This window comes from Sapajus apella, unplaced genomic scaffold (assembly GCF_009761245.1).
Source record: "Sapajus apella isolate SASKATOON/1434 unplaced genomic scaffold, GSC_monkey_1.0 scaffold6, whole genome shotgun sequence".
Lineage (NCBI taxonomy): Eukaryota > Metazoa > Chordata > Mammalia > Primates > Cebidae > Sapajus > Sapajus apella.
In genome coordinates, this window is record NW_022436946.1 from 54,944,683 (window position 1) to 54,964,139 (window position 19,457).

Genomic DNA, 19,457 nt, shown 5'->3' on the forward strand with positions numbered 1-19,457 from the left:
ACCATCTTTTGGCCTGTGCTTCAGCCAATCAACCAAACAAATTGTTAGAAACCTTTTTAACTCCCTGAGCTTCCACATTAAATGCAAAATATCTACTTAGTGGGCCCCTATCAATAAATTCAATCCATTCAAATTTGATTTTCCTTCTACCAGTATTCCAAGCCGATAACATTTATTCTCACACATGTTCCCCAGATTTCTGCTTATATAAACAAGAAAATTCAAGTAGTTTATTTGGAGTGTAGTGCATCTTTTCATGGTTCACACATTTTCCCTCAGTTTCAGGACCCTGAAGGGTCTTGAGCCTACCTGTAAGTCTCGAAGCAATAAAAGTTGGTGTGGGTGGATTCTGAAGAAAATCAGCATTGTCTTAGATGGCAGCTTCCTCAGGGTAGGCTATTATACTTTCCTCAGGCAATGCAGTGGTTATTTCTTTCAGGTTGTGGTTGAGAGGATGCTTCTATCACTGAGAGTGGAAAGGTAGAGAGACCTCTTCCACTGGGAGGGAAAAAGAGTCATTAGAATTTAGAGGCTCCGTGTTCACTGCTTTATGAAGATCTGCCCATGCATCCCCATTTCCACTTACAAGATGCTGTTCTTTCCCATTGAATACCCTCACTTCAGTCATAGACACTCTGAAGTGCTGGAACTTAGACTTGTATTGTAATTAGCCAGTTACAAAATGAGATTGTGTGCCTATAGGAGAGTGGGGTCTCCTTCAGAGCACACATAGAAAGTTTTAGATTATTCATGCCGCACTTGAGCTGGGAATTCAGATTTCTGAGCTCATCTTTGTCCAGGAACATTAAGAGAAGCAACCAAGCTCATTGTTTGTTAATTTCCTAAAAATGTTTGAAAGTATCATATATATGCAGTGACCTGGCTTCTTTCTTCTTCTAAGTCGTTGATTAAGAGTATACAATAGAGATACTTGGTATACCTTTATTGCCATATTATACTATAGACTATCAATACTCTACTCCTGGAAAATGAGTAATCACCATTTTTAAATCTAGTTAAATAGCCAATTCAGAAACCCTAGAAAAAAAACTGAACAAACTCGGACTTAACATTCTGTTTCTCTAGAACTACTTTTAGTACAAAAATATTTAGAAAAATAGAAATAGAAGCAATGGAATCTATCTAGTCTCTCTGTTAATAATTTAAAAGAAATTATTATTAAAAATTGATTTTCAATTAGGTACACTGATAAGTCCCCATATTTCAGTTCACAAGCTAGTGACCCACAAGGGCCAATGGTTTAGTTTTGGCTCAAGTCTTAGTTGAAGGTAAGACCAATGTCCCAGCACAAAAATAGTCAGAGAGAGAGAGAGAATTCTTACTCAGCCTTCTGATTCTATTCAGCCCTTCAATGGATTGAAACAGGCCCACCCACACTGGGGAAGACAATCTGATTTATTTTATCCACCTAGTCCATTATTAATGCCATCTAGAATCACTCTCATAGATATACCCAGAAATAATGCTTAACCAAATATGTGCGCATCCTGTGGCCCAATTGAGTTTACACATAAAATTAACCATCTCAGATACTACAATTAAAAAAACAAAAAAAATGAACTCACATAATGCTACATCTTCTTAAAGATAGAATGTAAACGTGCAGTAGAAAAGAACACAAAAATACGGAAGCAAAAAGAGAGATGATTTTCGTCAGGAATTTGGTGGAGCAGGGATTCAGATACAAGAGTGAAGCAAATGGTATGCTCCTACTTGCCACTGGAGGTTGAAAGGCACCGTCAAACCCATCTTGGTTATCTATTAGTGAATTTTGTAGGAATTGATAACTTTTTTCCCTGCTAGTGCTAGTAGCAACTTGGGTAGCCTTCTCATACAACAAACCTTGTATGAGAACTACTTACTAAGGAAAGACAAATGGTGTTTTACAGCTTGACTATCTTTGCTTTTCATTTTCTCTACCATAATGGAAATTTTTGCAATACATTCTAGTAGATGATTTGCCCCAAGGAACTAATCATCCTTCCATACCCCAATATTCTACTCTTTTTTCCTGAGCTTATTTTTAATAGGACTAATGGAAAGATATTTTCCATACTTTTTTTTAACAATAAAAGCATATATATTATCCAAAGTCAGCTAGTGAATTCGTGGGTAAGAGAAAAAGTACTATCTATGCATTGAGAAAGATGCACTTTTAAAATTAAGCCATATTTACTACCAGATCACCTTAGGTTAAAAAATGCTAACATAACTTTGTTCTTTTTATCTCCTTCATAGGAAAGATGTTATATTTTGTGAGATTTTACAGATCTTTGTGTGATGTTTTCCTGGCCTGGTAATTTGCATTAATGGATATTCAAGAAACCAATTTATACAGCTCACTGGTGTAAGTTATAACAAAGTCTGGAGACATATGAGGACACATTTTCAGTAGGCTTTTGAAAATGTGCTGACACATTTTAGGAATGCATCTGTTTTTGCTTGCAAAAACTCACATTTATGTGTGCAACATGAGAAATTGAATGCACAAACAGGTGGTTTTAAATACTCAGGCAGAATTTAAATGGAGATACTCACAACCTTACTGGAGCCTTTGAAAATTACCCTGAATCTCACAGTTAGATCAGTGGCAAATGTTTTAGGATTTATAATATTTGTGATCTTATTATTTAATTTGAAATAGCACTAGATAAAATGTCTTATAGACATCTTTCTAGCTTTAATAATGATGTATTATGTGAAATTGAATAAGTTGTAAATTTGCTTTACACTTTGATGTTTATATATTAACTAAAAATAGCACATTAATCACAGAGAGTAAATACATATAAAAAATTCTAATTCAATACCAAACCTCTTTTAAAGATATGTATAAAACTATAAACTATGTATGAAATGATGCATCATAAAGACATTAGATCTTTAGTCACGTCCATGTGAATCATACATATGTATACACAAGTAGACATAACAAAAACTTGTTTATGGTTCTATAAGCATCAGAAATTCTGTTAATTAATGGAAATCCAAAAGGTTAATAATGACTCTTGCATCAAGACACACTGAGTCTGTTACAAAGTGATATTCATACATACTTAAAGAATTTCAGATAAATGATAGAAAAATGAAGAATATACTGAGAATCACAAATAATAATATGATTTTAGGAAAAAGATGGCAGTGTATGATGTATATTGGACAGTCAAGAGGGATGTCTAAGGAGAATGAGTTTGACCTGAATACTGAAAATGTTGTGTCTGTAAAAGTAAAGTGAGAATAAAGGACATTTATGAAAAATGAAAATTAATTTTTAAAAAGGTAGCACTAGGAATGCAACACAATATGTATAAAATTTGTTAAGATGATAGAATTCATAAGATCTGATGAGAGGTAGGAAGGAGCCAAATACATGTCCAAGTTTCTGATTTGAGTTATTATATGGATAATGAAAGAGTTAGGAAATATAGAAAATTCAAAAGCTTTGTGTTTGAGGTGATGGTGATTTCTGCTTTAGATAAATATAACTTGAAACTATCTATGGGTCCTTAGAGTGAATATACCCAGCAGGCAGTGAAATCTGTCGGTTTAGAGCCTGGAGAACTAATATCATATATATCAGGGCTTCTCCAGTCAAAAAAAAAAAAATCAGAATCACTTTGATGTTTTTTTCCCAGTTACAGAGACAATACCCCTGTCAAAATTATTGACCTGAAAGAGCAATACAAGGTTGCATTTGGAAAAAATTTCCCTGTATTTTGATATGCATTTTAGATTTAGATCTCCTGGTGCTGGTTGAGTGGAGGGTACTACCAAGGGGAAAACCGAGGATTACATCTAGGATATATCAGATTAAGATATTAGCAAATAATCGGATTTGTAAAGATAATAATGTAGAAAGAATAAGAGGAAAGAAAATAATTAGGAATAAATTAAATTGTTCACATACTTTGATTCCAGAAATAACCAACATATTCAGATGACACAGTTAAATTAAATAATTAAAAGGAGTATATTGAATTGGGTAATTAAAATACCATTAGAGATTTTGCCAGATTTCATTCAATGAAGTATTCATTCTGAGAACAAGTGACTTATTTCTTAAAGATTCTTATTTTGGGCAGGAAGGGCAACATAAAAGGAGCATGTATGTACATGTGTGTGCATGCATGTGCATGACAGCTGGAGAGACAAAAATCAAAGTCTCCCCAGAAAGAAAATTATTTCATATGAAAGAATCTTTAGCATTGTTTATGGTTTTAGAAAAGCCATCAGTGGAGATGGAATAGTTGAAAGTGAAAGTGACGGAAAAAGGGGGGAAGCAACTGGTTAAGTAATATTCAATAGAATAAATTGTTAAAAACACTTCTAACATGGAATTAACCTGTGCAAATAAATACTACAGTTGACCTTTGAATAATGGTTAAGGGTTAGGGGCACAAATTGCACTCCCATGCAGACACACACACACACACACACACACACACACACACACACACAAATTTGACTACTCCAAAACTTAACTACTAATAGCCTACTGTGGATTAAAGTCTTATCAACACATATTCAACTAACAGATATTTTATGTTATGTGTACTATATGCTGTATTCTTACAATAAACAAATCTAGAGAAAAGATACGTTATATAAAGAGCACTATGAGAAAAAACTATTAATTGGAAGTAAATGACCATAAAGGTCTTCATTCTCATAGTCTTCACTTTGAGTAAGCTGAGGAGGAAGAAGAGTAGGTCTTGCTCTCTCACGGGTGGTCGAGGCAGAAGAGGCAGAGAGGAGATGGAGGATGTGGAAAGAGAGGCAGGAGAGGTTGACACACTAGGTGTAACTTTATGAAATACATTATAATTCCTGTTGACTTTTTTTTTTCATTTATCTAAAAATGTTTACTGTTCGAAGCTCCATCATTTGCTTTAATTTCAGTGTTCATATTATAGGACAGTTTTCCTTTTTCCTTTATCTAAAAATGTTTATAGTACCAGTCTCCACCATTTGCTTTAGTTTCAGTGCCCATATCATAGAAGGGTTCATGTTGTAAAAGAAGTCAAAAATAGTTATGAATAATCAGAACCCTTCTGCCAGATAGTCTGATGTCATTTGTGTTCTGGCACTGCATCTACATCTTCTTCCTCATTGTCTGGAATTGGTTCAAAATCATTAATCTCCATCAGGTTGTCCTCTACTCATTTCTCTGGTGTCTATTAGCTTTTAAATTTCTCTAAGATTCATATCTGAAATTCTTTATCCCTACATTTTGTTTGTTCACTATATCCACAATCTTTTCCATGATTTCCTCAATTGGCTCTGTCATAAATCCTGTGAAATCTTCACAACAGCTGGACAGAGCTTTCTCCAGCAGTAATTTATTGTTTGGGGCTTGCTGGCTTTCATGACCTTTTCCATAACAATATTGGCATCTTCATAACATGTTCTTTCTATCTGGGATCTTTTCCATAGCACTGATTATCTTTTCCATGCAGTATGGTGTGTAGCGAGTCTTAATGCTACTCATAACCCTTGATGTAAAAGCTGAATTAGTGTTAGAGGAATTGTGTTTGAGAGCAAGTAGATTACTTTGATATATTTATTGTTTAACTTGTAAGATTCTGGGCCTGGAGTATAGTTCAGTATTAAAAACTATATATTAAAAAGTAGTTTCTTACTGACAAGGTACTTCCTTATCACAGGGACAAATCATTTGATGGAACAAATCTAGAGAAAGCGTTCTCATTGTCTTGGCTTTCTTGTACAACCAAAAGACTGGGAGATGGTGTTTATTTTTTTTCTTCAAGGCTTTGGGGGTAGCGGCTTCAGAGGTAAGAGCAGCCCTAGTCATAAACCCAATTGCATTTGTACAAAACAGTAGAATTAGCGTATTCTTTCCTGTTTTAAAGCCGTTTCTCGCCCTTTCTAATAAATGTCATTTAAGACATTTTTTGCTCCAGAATAGGGCACTCTCATCTGCATTAAAAACCTGTTCATGTGGATATTTTTTCTCTTCAGTGATTTTCTTAATGGTGACTGAAAATTTGCCTGCTGCCTCTTGGTCACAGAAGCTCCGTTCTATTATCTTGTTATTTTTTTTAAGTCAAATCTCTTTCTAAAATTATCAAGCATTCCTTTGCTGGCATTAAATTCTCCAGCTTTAGACCCCTCACCTTCCTTTTGCTTTAAGTTGTCATAAAATAACTTCACTTTTGCTCAAATTATATTAGTGTCTATAGGTATGCCTTTCTTATAGCAATCCTTCACCCACATAAAAGCTGCATTTTCAGTATGAGATAAAAAGGAGTTTTACAAAAAGTGCAAGGTTTTCATGCCTGATGGCATAGCTGCAGTGATGGCTTCACGAATTTCCTTTTCTTTTTTTTACGATGGTCCTTACACTGGATTTATTTATCTTGAAATTGCAGGCAACCACAGGTGCAGATCTTAATCTATGATACATGTCAGGCAATTCAACCTTTTCTTGTAATGTCATGAATTTTCTCTATTTCTTGGGAGCACTTCCAGCATCACTAGTGGCACTTTATGGGGGTCCTATGATGTTATTCAAGGTCTATAGTGTTGCTCTAAAAATGATTTTAAAAATTCACAACAATAACAAGAGATCTCATTTTACAGCAATACACATTTACTGAGGAGAGGAGATGGTCATGGAGATGTGATTAGCATTGCAAGGCCTTTTAAACAGTCACTTGCAACACTTGAGCTCATCACAATAGCAGCAGGTGGCCATGAAATTATTACCATAGTACAGTATGTGCTACAGTGAATTTTATACAGTTATAATTTAAATCTTTACATTTGTTTACACCTTTCCCAATTGTGAATTGTGCCATGTTTGGTCTCTAAGTGTTTGTGTAAGTTTTGATATATTTTAACTGTTCCTAATAAATTTGTGCATATTTTGTAGTAGTAAATACTAAAATAGACTAGTATCTACATCAATGTCATGCATTCATGAAATATGTTTCTTAGTATGTATATGTATTTCTAGGCTTACAATTTATCTGCAAGTTTTTTAAAAAAAATGTTTCAAATCTTCCAAAAAATTTAATGTATACCTTAAAAAAGATCTACATGTAAGTGGGCACATGCAGTTCACACAATTTGTATTTGACTGCAGAAGGTAGTATATCCCAAAACCATCCCTGCCTTCAATGCAAAGATAGTGTAGAGTAGCTAACACTTATTCTGGAAAACATAATAAAAGATACATCTAAAATGATGCCTAAGTTAAGTGGCAAATTTATACCATATTAACCTGTAAATGCGGTTTGTTGAGAAACATTTCAGGTCTCTAGACCTGGAACAAGCTGCAAATACTATGAACTTAGAGATTTGTACCCTTTTTTGAAATATCTTCATTTTTTTTCTTCAAATAAAATGCTAGTGGATGTATATCATTCTTGAAAAAGAGTTCTATTTACTTATGGCACCAGCTATTTGGTAGGCTTAACATCATTTAGATGCATTCATATATTCATGGCACAAGCAGACTGAACAGTCAACGAGAAGCATTTGAACTGCCTTTCCTTGCACTCCACCTGAGGGACTGTGTTAAGGAAAATTCTCTGTGTTTCAAAGGCAGGAATTTCCCAGCACCATACCTTCATCCATGCCCACATCCAGAGACCAGAGAGGTTCTAAATGTAAAGTTCTTTGTCTAATTTTTCACGTGCGGGCTAGGTAGAAATTTCAGGTGAACTTCTTTGTTCAGAAAGACCACCAAAAGTCCTGGGAGGAGGGCCTCTGTTGTGGGCCCAAGCAACCAATCTGGGATCAGAGTTGAAGATCAATCACTCCAGAGGAAGTTTGAAAGAACTCCTCTCATTGGACAGGAACATGAATGAGGCGGGAATAACTTCAGGGTTAAAACTCCACTGCACCTTACCTGTGTGAATATCAATTTTGGATTCCCCTCCCTTGGTAGCGTGGGACCTCTTTCTCTTTCTCTCTCTCTCTACCTAATAAATCGCTTTCTGCTAAACTCTTTGGGTCCAATATTTACTTGAAAGGTAACCTCACCACACTGCCAGGGCTCCTTCCCCCATTGTTAGGGCAAAGAGAGGCCAAGAGCTTCAACACATCAAATCAGGGAGGAGCTGAGCCCCATCCAGTCCCTCCACTCAGTTACACTCTTATCAGTGTGAATGTCAGGTGATTAAATCTGTACAAACCATATTAACAGTTAGATAAAGTCGAAGTAAAGTGAATCAAGGGCACATATCCTAGCTTGGTATAAAAACAGTAATATTTGTTTCTGAATCAGTTATTTATGCTGATTCATACTAAACAGAGGGGAGATTAGAATCACAAATCCCCAGCCTTATTCCCAAGAGGACTTAGTCACAGAAGAAAATACAGGAATGTATCTAATTTCAAAATTTTTGTGGTTATTTTACATTTCACGTGCATATGTCTTGTCTACCCAACCAACATATAAGATCTGTGATGACAGGGAATGTATTTTTGAAAGTGGGTGTCTGAGAGCTCTTTGAGGGCCCTCAGTCATCTTTGTTTACTAATTACGGTGGCCTTACATAATAAGAATTTCTTGCCGCATGGAGGGAGTGAATGAATACATGGCCTACTGAATTGAAAAGTACATGGACACCATTCTTGTTATTTTAAACACTATTATTTCTTTCCTGATGTACCCTCATTTTTGCTTTTGATGTTTCAGTACAACAAACCATTACAGCAAATGAAACAGCGCTGGGTATATGGAGACTTCTTTTCTAAAGTAAAAGAATGCAATATAGATCAATACAAAGATTGTTGCAACATTTGGGCCTTCTTAACCAAGCAGAGTGACAACTTGGAACCACAGAGGTGTATGGACTTTCTGTGGAAACTACTGACATTTCTGCTTTCAACTCTTAGTTTGAGTTTTCATAAAAGTTTTAGATTATACGGAAACCTGGGAATTGTCTTCCCTTTTAGCAATGTGTCTGGGAAACATCACAGCTGTTCATTAACATATGAATCTAGTAGAGTTTTCAAAATTCCCCAATCATTGTTATCTCTGAGTGTATTCTTTGTTGCGAAGGGAAGTGAGTTGTTATTTTATTTATCCGAAGATCGCACTGTGATAAGCAAAGTGTCAAGAATAATCACACAAAATGCTGTCTACCACAATAGCACCCAATTATGCTCTGCATGCCTTTCATGGAGGGAAGAAGTGAAGGAGTTTTTAAATTACTTATCATGACTTGATGAGCTGAACATTTTAATGAAAGAGTTGCTTAAACTCTGGGTAAGACTATTAAAATTATTAATAAGATAGATTTCAGATCTGTCATATGTCAGAGCATATAGATTCCAAAAAAAAATCCTGAAAGGTACCAAAATTTACTTTAGCTCTCAAAGCCTAAAGAGTTCACATTAATCTGGGACAAATAAGCAGAATATAAATAATTATAAATATTAAACAGCCAGCATTTGTCTATGGGGATTTTCACATCTTGGAGGTTAAGAAATGGGCTTAAGGAAAGCATAAACTCCTCTCTGGAGAAGGATGTCTCTGTTGCTTATCTTTTCTTTTCTATAGTTGCCTCTGGGGCGTGTGTGTGTGTGTGTGTGTGTGTGTGTGTGTGTGTGTGTGTGTATTTTCCGTTCCCACTCATACCACACAGAGATTCTATACAAGTTCAGGGATAGTTATGTTCTAAAAAACATTACAAAACTAACCAGAACTGTTATCTACAAATGATATTTTTGATAGATATAAAGTCAAACAAAATAACATTTTAATATTTTTTTTCCTTAAGTAGGAAAATTACATTATTCCAAGGCAAGTACAGTCTCTTTAGAGATTCAAGTTTAATGTACAGTTAAAGGAAAGTAAGGGAATGGAGTAAAATATCTATTTTAATACAAGATTATATTTCAAAGAGATATCACTAGAGGGAAAAGGAAAATGATGAAAGGAATTTATTTCCCATTAAATACATTTATACATTCAGTGTATACTTCCTCTGGCAATCTGAAATATATGGCTCTATTTTAGCTTTTAGTTTATAATTCATTAACCTCACGCTAACATTATAAAGTCTGAATAGTCTGGTCTGAACACATCACACCACTGAAAGCCTACTACAGGTCATTATTTCCTACAGAATAAAGAGCAATTCATTAGTCTGAATTCATTAGGCTAAAGTTCAGTAGTTCTCTACTTTTTTCTAGCAGGACCCTCATACCACACGTTCACCTAAATGCGATTACTTTCCATAGTGTGTGTTATACTGCTAGTCACAGTTTTCAAGAGCCAGATGACAAATGTTCAGGAACTTCATGATCTAGCTAATAAACATTCTTACCTTAACATGGGCTATAGTTGGTATATTAATATCATGGGAGTTGGTGTGCCACAAATGGTGCTTTTGTTTTCTTCAATGAGCCATTTAATAGCATGCCATTGTTCAGTTCTTCAAACACTCCCAGAATGATGCTGACTCTGTACTTCATGGCATTCTTGTTTCTGTCTGGATGCCTCCATTCTGTTTTTGCGTGTTGAATCCCATCGATAGTATTCATCTTTCTTAAGATTCCACTTCAGCATTCTATTTCTGGCTCATAGTTTCTTCTCTGGATACTCTGTTTCCTTCCTGTGTGCAGATCTGTAACTGTGGCCTATGCAGCCCATTTTCCCTCTAAGTCATCTCTCTTTCCTAACATGTGGATTCTAGCATTCAGGTCACATAGAGTTACTCATCTTCTACAGTTGCTCAAAATTCAGCAATATTAAGTATTCAGATTTATCAACTGTACTCCCACTACTCTTCTGTTCTTATTTGCTAATGCTTGAAAGATTAAAGCAAAATGTAGAGATTGTAATGCAGTGAGTGCAGGTGTTTTCTGCTTGTGAAACTACTACCCTTCTGAATTCATTGTGTAAAATTCACTGTGTTGGTATGGTGGGAGGAATCTACTCAGGTAAATAAAGTTTCAGAGCTACCAGAAAGAGGCTTCTGCCCCTTAGCACTAAGTCATTTTGTTTATACCTGCCTCCTGTTTGCCTCTATCAAACCTCTACTTACCGACAACTGGTAAGCGGTTAGTTGAACAAGCTTAGCTTGTTTTATCTTAAAGTTTAAATGTTACGTGTTCACCATTATATGAATTTCATTAACAACCACATATAGATGTATTTCTTATATTCTGTGTATTTTGGGTGTTTAAGTTTTATCAAATATAGTTAATTTGCTTATTTATTTTTTCAGTAAATACATATTAATCATATATTCTATACCAGCAACTAGGGACATGAAGGAATATAATGAAGTCCCTATGTTCGTATGGACTCCATTCTGGTGGGTGAGAGACACAATTATCAAATAAAAAATAAAAACATACAGAGAGTTAAGTGCTATTAATATACAGAATAATAAGGCAGTATAATAGGATTAAGGGCACTCAGTAATTAGAAATAGCACAATTTCACACTAAAAGTTATCTTCATAATAACCTATTCTAAAATATCCTATATAAGATGCAGTTTCAATCTGTTAACACCACTATGAAAAAGTCTCTTATAAATATGTGTGTGCTGTGCTAGGCACCATAACTGCCAGTAATCAATATTGCCAAAATTCTTTATATGCATTCTAACGTTTATTCCTTCTGACATTCAATATTACCCTGGTTAGCATAACATACCCTGTGTTATTACCTTTGCTTACAAATGTGGAAAGTGAAGCACTTCTTTCTTTTTGTTTAACATTTAGTAGGTATCTATGATAAAAGAGAGTAAGTGCCAAATTACCGTTCAAAATCATTTAATTTCTGCACACTATTACGTTCTATATCTAGTTAATGTGTTAACCCAACTAAAACAGAAGGGGTCAATTAAACTAATACATTTTAAAAAGTGAGTTCTTTGGTGGAGTTTTATTTTGATATACTTACTGATGTGACTAGTCCTCCATCCATAATTCTTTAACCCTATGTCACTCTCCCTTTCCACAAGCTAAATGATGTCATTTATTTCTCAAGGAGATGTTACCACTCAACGAATAATTAAATAAATTGAGCTTTTGATACTTGACTTTCAAAATCAGAAGTCTGGATGTAGTTAGTGTCAAAATAGTTTTAATGTTTTCCTCAAATTTGCCCCCATTAGTATAAATATTTTTCCTAGACCAAAGGGAAAAAGACGACAGTCACAAAAGGAATAAAAGCATGCTCTTTCTGTAGCAGGGGCCCTGGCTTGGTAATTGCATAACACTTTAGAGTTCTTAATAGCAGAGGAGACCAGTGCCCCATTTTTAGTTAAAACCTGGAAAGACAAGAAAAAGCTTCTCATGTCATGGAATAGCAGTGGGCAGAAGAGCCTCAGAGTTTTAACTACTCTGCTTATGTGTGCTAGAGCATTGTATTACAAAAATGGTACAGAAACTTCAAGCAGTCTGAAGGACTCCAGGTAACCCTCTGTGTCATTCAAAAGGGGTTGAAAGAGAGCTGGTCCCAGAAAGTTCTTGCCCTCAGAAACAAGAAACAACACTTCAGCAACCCTGAGGACTAATAGAGGCAAAGTTGTTTAATGAATGCCGGCATAAAAAGGTGATAAAGTTCACGGAAAATTTATTATACCGCAAGTCTTCGGTTGACAAAAGCTATCTGGTTATAGACACAACTCTCTAAAAGCAGATAAGAATGCTGGACCTGGAATTATCCTGAATTAACAATTTCCAGACACCTGATTAAATAAAGGCATGAAATAGCACATGAGTTTTTGAAAAATAACATTACATTTCTTGCCAAGTTTTTTCACAGGCAAAGTTTGTAGCCACTAAGTAGAAAAAGAAAAAGGCGCTATACAGAATCGAGTTATTCTAAGATATTTAAGAGGTAGAAATCACTCCCTCTCTCTTTACATTAAAAGTTAAGGAGACTTATAACAGGATCTTTAGCATAAAATAAAACATTTATTAGTGGTAAATGAAATAGGCAAAGAGAAAAGTAAAAAGATTGACATCTTCAGTTTTTGGACTGTAAACAATGGGAGTGGGAATCCCAAGACAGTGTCTTTCCACAAATTTGGAGAAAGAGAGAGTAGCATTCAGTATCCAAATCAAATGCTGAACCTGATTGAAGCATTTGATTTACTTGCTGAAGTAATTTTTAACTTCCTCTTCCTTTCACACATTCATGTTAAAAGAAAATGAGACAACATTTTGAGGTACCAATTGCTGGAAAAAAGTGAGAAAAGAAAACATTTATGTTTTAATATATTTTAATCATTTTGATGACATTTATGTACTTCCTGCTTTACTGATTGAGAATCGTTGTCGTCTTTTTAAATAGAAGGTAACATAAAGCAATGCTCTGTGCATTCATAATTATGACATACATTTCTTTCTTTTTACCTGATTATCTATTTTTTTTAAATTCAGGAGCATTAAACAGGATTATGTACTAGAAAACAAAACGTGTATTTAAATAACATAACCTAGCCATTTTTCCCTCAAGCTTAATGCTTTAGAAAAATATGACTATGGTAAGCATGTGTTTTAAAAAATTATTTTTTGTGTTAAATAGTATAACATGATTTGAAACAATTTTGTCGTGTGGCCCTTCTCACATGAAAAGAATGTCTCTTTTGGTTTTCAGTTTTCAGTGTCGTTTTTTGCAGTGGCGATCCCTTGCAAAATGTAACTCTCAAGCTACACTGCAGAATCTATTTTTATAGAAGGAAATATCTTTCTGTATGATCCTCAAATGAAAAGCTGTCATCTATCTTCTGAATAGGCTTTATCCCCCCTTCAATGGCTAGTTTTTGAAACTGCTGATGACTAGAAGCAATTCTTTATAACTCCCTAAATAAAGACATCAGTCTATCAGCAAAAACAGTACATGAGCTGGAAGGGGCAGCTGTCTCCAAGAGGGGGTGGGAAAGAAGAACACTCACTCACCAGCTTAGTTAAAAGCTGCTAAAGGTTATTATTGAGTGTGTGTCAATGTGATGTGTCCTTACAATTTAAAATGTCACTTCAAGCAGAAGATTTTTTTTTTTACTTTTTCTTTTTTAATTTATGCTATATAAACCTAAGTGTACAAATTCTTCTGTGCAAAAGAGTCTTACCCTAACATCAAAGGTAATTAAAGTCGGAAAGGAAACTTCAAAGCCAAAATGAGAACTGAATCCTAAAATGATCAGTTCATTTTAGGATGGAAGAAGAAGCATTATTCAGAATGTGTTAGAGAACAGTAAAGGTGAAGCAAAAAAATCTATAATGCCTCATTCATATATCCATCCCTCATTTACCTTGACCTTGCTTCTTTCTTTTACTCTGGATGTAATATAATATATATTATAATTAGAATTCAATTAAAAGGTACAATGTGATGAGCTAATCAGAAGCAAATAGTGTGAGAATTTATCCTTCATATAGCTTGTGTTCTTTTCTTTGTAGACCCCTGTCACTTCTTGTGAAGTCTTTGTCATCTCCTGTTTCTCCCTATGTTTTGAAACATCATGAAAATACACCTTGGGGTAGATTTTTAAAGTATCTGTTTTTCTGGGTATATTCTTAGCATCTTTAAACTGCAAAATTATGTTCCTCTGTCCTGGAAAATGTTCTGAAATTATATCATTGAAGGTTTCTTTCTCTTCATTTTTCTTCTCTCTCTTTAATCGTTTGAATGATTTCTAATTTTGTTCTGTGTGTGTGTGTTTTGGCATTCATTCTCTCTCTCTCTCTCTCTCTCACACACACACACACACACACACACACACACACACAGACACACACATGTTTTCTTCTCTATTTTACCTTAGTTATGAAATATCTCTATGATTTATGTTAGCATGGGTCATTTTTCACTCTTCCTACCACCATCACACTTTTTAAGTTTTTTTGTCTTAGGCCATATCCGAAAAACTCACGTCTTTCCATCAGATGTTTTCTTTTATTATTCTCATGTATTTGTTTCAGGAACTCACATTAGTTGGGTATTGAAACTTCAAATTTGATGCTCTAAATTCATTGACTAGTCTCTTTTTCCCATTACATTCTTCTTTTGTTCTATTTTCAAATGACAAAAAAAAAAATCTTGATATTTTTAAATCTATTGAGTTTTCAGTTTCTGCTACTGTATGTTTTAACTCCCAGATGACCTTTCTGCTGATCACTATTTTACTACTTTTCTACAATAACGTGTTTTGATTCATAAATGCAGTATCCTATCTTTCTGTTAAATATATGCATGTATGTAAGTTCTTCTGTCTCCATTGTTTCATTTTCTGTAAATTATTTTCATTTTTTAAATTTGGTATATATATCTATATATATAGAGAGATATAGATATATATACACACACATACATACACATACAAATTTGGTGTATATATACACACAAATTTGGTGTGTGTGTGTGTGTGTGTGTACATATATATATATATATAGCAGAGAAGGTTTCTTGCTATGTTGCCCAGGCTTATCTGGAACTCCTGGCCTCAAATGACCCTCCTGCCGCTCAGCCCTCCGAAGTGCTGGGATTACAGCCTAGAGCCACTGTGCCCAGGCAAGTACTCCATTTAAACGACTAGTAATCTAGTGCTATAAAGTTATTAGTGCTCTGTAACCAGAGCAGAGAAGGTGTTTGAGAGAAAGATTGTGGGTCTAACCACTAAATTTTTACTGTAGCTATTTCTTTCTCTTGCTTGCCAGCTCATTTTCTCTCTCCCTCTTTCTATCTCTCTCTCTCTCTCTCTCTCTTTCTGTGTGTGTGTGTGTGTGTGTGTGTGTGTGTGTGTGTGTGTGTGTGTGTAATATGAAAAGTATTAACCAGAAAGATGTAGATTTAAAATGCCTGCACCTATACTGGTGTAGTCATAATGTGACTGGACCCTCTTATCAACTGGAGAGGAAGAATAACCATAGAAAAATTGATGGTCACTTAGAAGTGTTTCCAGTACATGACTGTTTATTAGAATCAACTGGAGAGTGTCCAGTTACTGTATTTCACTATTTTCCAAACCAGGCCCTGTAGGTCAGAATTTTGGATTATGAAGCCCTGAGATTAGATTTATTACCATAATTTTTATTTCACCTGGTCATTCTTATATAGCAAAAGGCCTTATAAAATAGAAAATAATAAATTTCTCAGAAATAATCATATCAGTAAGAAAATAAATAAGGGAATTTTTCTTCTCCCAGACTCTAGTCCTTTAAACTGGAATTCATTCAGGAAATATTTATTTCTTCCCGAAACCACCAGGTTACATGAAAACTTACCTATTTCCTGATGAAATCTGAGAAGCATCCTAGTAAAATGTTTGGAGGCTAGAACTCAGTCATTGTCAATGTAGTCAGCATACCATAGATTATGAAAAAATAGAGGATTTTCTACCTAGGATACTACCCCATGACCAGGCAAGTCAAAGGTATGTTTTATAGAATATCAAGAGATCTATATATTTCAGGCTAAGTATTCAATGACTAAATAAGGTCAATAGGCAAGTATTTTTCAAACTTGCCTTATCATAAATATCATCTAGTACATTTATTAAAAAAAAGATTTATGAGCTTAGTAAGAGATTACTAGACCTTGCAATTTAGATTGTAAAGAATACTCATAAAATCTGTATTTTTAACAAATGTTTCATAATTTTTACAAAAAGGTAAGTTTAGCCAACACTTGAACTAGATTTTTGACTTCATGTGGTCAGGGACATGAACTTTCTTTATTTCTGGAATTACTTTCCACGTTGTCTGTTACTGTTTGTGAGTGAATATATTTTTATAAAGTGGTATGAATCTGAGACTTTCAAAAGAAAATGTTAGAAAAGCCAAGCACAGTATCGCAAAGCAATTTAGGAAGGTTCAGACTATGAAGAAGAGACTTAAAGAATAGCAAATTTCATGCATGAAATTACCAGAGCTAGGATTTAGCAATGGTAGTGGCATACCTCATGAGTAAATCTTGTAAAATTATTTTAGAGATTTGGAGGGACTGTTTCATACTGTGTAAAAAATTCATAGAGTAGTGCTATGTTTTCGTAATGACATATGTATCAAAGGGGAAAAAAGAAGGAAAAGATAACTAAGAAAATAAGAAAGTAGAGCAAAATGGGGTTATTAATTCAATCTCTTATGTAGAAAATTAACCTATTGTCTTAATCAATGTGATCGTCCCAGACTGCCTTAGCAGTGTGACTTTTTATCTATTTATTTTTATAACAATCTTTCTCTCACTAAAGTCACAATAAAAAATATGAATAGTAGATAAGCCTATCTATTAGCTAGGGGTCAAAATTGAGCACAAAATGGTAGTGGCATGATAAATTTCTATCTCCTTAAGTCCTTTGAATCTTTATATATTTTCACTTGTATAACTAAATTGAATATTCAATTATTTTAATTTGTATTGATAATAAAATATTAATACCTATATTTTTTTCCCTGATCATAGTTTTAAAACTAAATCTCATATATTTGATATTCTGCGATGCTTGCAAATGGAGAAGTCAAATCAGGTTGAAGCCTGGGATTTTTGTCATCGTTATTTGGTTCAGTGAATTCAAGTGATTGCAAACACAATCTAGATTAGTAAAACAGGGTAAGAAATTTGGGAATGGGATGAGGAACATTAGGAAAGAATTTATATGTGATTAGGAAACAAGGGACTGCAAGATTAATCAACAAAATTCAATCACAGCTGATTAGCTCCCTATTATTAAAAAATTTAAAATCTAAGACTTTTAGCTGAGTATGACAGGCTCCGTATCACAGAGGCAATGAAATCTAAACTCACTTGGACACCTTCTGACTCTGACTTGTGACTTCTGATTTTGACATTCTTTTATACCCTAAAAACACTGTTGTTATATCCGAACCCAGGCTCCGACCTAATTTGACTTCGCTCTTTGCTTGAAACTGACATCATTTCTCTCTGACTGCTTTTCCTGTTTTCTGATTTGCATGTTTTACTTCTTCCCCTCCAATAGTGCTCATTTGGAAAAGTCTAGCTAAAATATCATGTCCTCATGGATGGTTTCTGTGAACACATTATTTAGAGGTAATCATATTCTCCTTCAAATTTCAATGATATATATCCAAACCAATTATTAACAAACTTTAATTAAAACTTTTATAATTTGTACATCACATGCAGTTGTAATAAATAATACACGGAGTTTATACAAGGAACTGATATTGATAAAATCTACTGACCATTTAAAGTTTCTGCAGTTTGACTTCATGTGTGTGTGTGTGGAATCTGGGGTCAAGAGTTACACTGTCCTTTTTTTTTTTTTTTTTTTTTTTTCTTAACCCATTTTTCCTTTAAATTGAATACTTACAAATAGGATGCATGTAAAAATATTAATTGATTGATAATGTAAAGGGTAGATTATTTTCCTTCATGGCTCTATGTGCTTAAGCACTGAAAATTAAAATCATTAATACTCTTTTTCCCAGTAGTGATCTTTAGTTAGGCTTATCATAAATATCACCAAGGACATTTTCAAAACAATAAATGCCCGTATCCAGATTATAGTTCCTGATTTAATAAATGTGGAGTGGTTCTGGGCAATTTTTGTTTCCAAGGTGTGTTTGATGAGAGTCTGGCTTTGGCAGTAAAGCTTTTAGCCATCTGGTTTTATACCAGACCACTCTTTAGAGATACAGAAAACCAGAGGGGATGCCCAGCATACTCATTTCTAGGTGTAGTGTAGACAGGAAGGCGGCAAAATAACTGAGTGAAACATAACGTTATTAGAGTAATATGGACATTTTCTCAATAGTTTTTAGCTTATCCATAGTATAACCACTAATCCTAAGAAGAGCACTCCATATCACCCCTCAAAAAACTTGTAGCTTACCTAACATTTTATGCTTGCCTTCTAAGTTGCCTGATTTACTCAATTCCCCTCTATTGCACTGGTGCAGACAATATTATGTTTCTACAATCAAGGATTCTAAAATCCAACTTAAAATTACAAAGTAGAATGTATGTAAATGAACTCTCCAAATCTCAAGCTTAAACTGTATATTAATTATAAAGAAAAAATTACTGAAAAAACTAATGGGTTGTTTATGGGAATAGAAATAAAAATATCATTATCATATAAAATTTGAGGGCTTTTTTTGCCCTACACTAGCTTTAATTTCCATGACATTTTATACTTTACAAACACTGAATTATTTTGACCTAAAAAACAACTGATGCTGTTAAAAGTAAAAATGTAAAACAATGCATGTATTGACAATTTGGAATATATTATATATCATTAGTAGACATAGTATGCAACTAAATATATGGTTATATAAAACTACATATATATATATATATATTTTTTAACTATTTAGAGTATTCTAACATGGTTGACAAATATATAAGATATCTATATTTGGGAAAATAATTATTCTTATAAGTAATAAGTGACTTTGTATGTTGAAAAAATTTAAAATTCTAGGCAAAAGTTTTCCTGGATAAAAGTTGGTAAATCA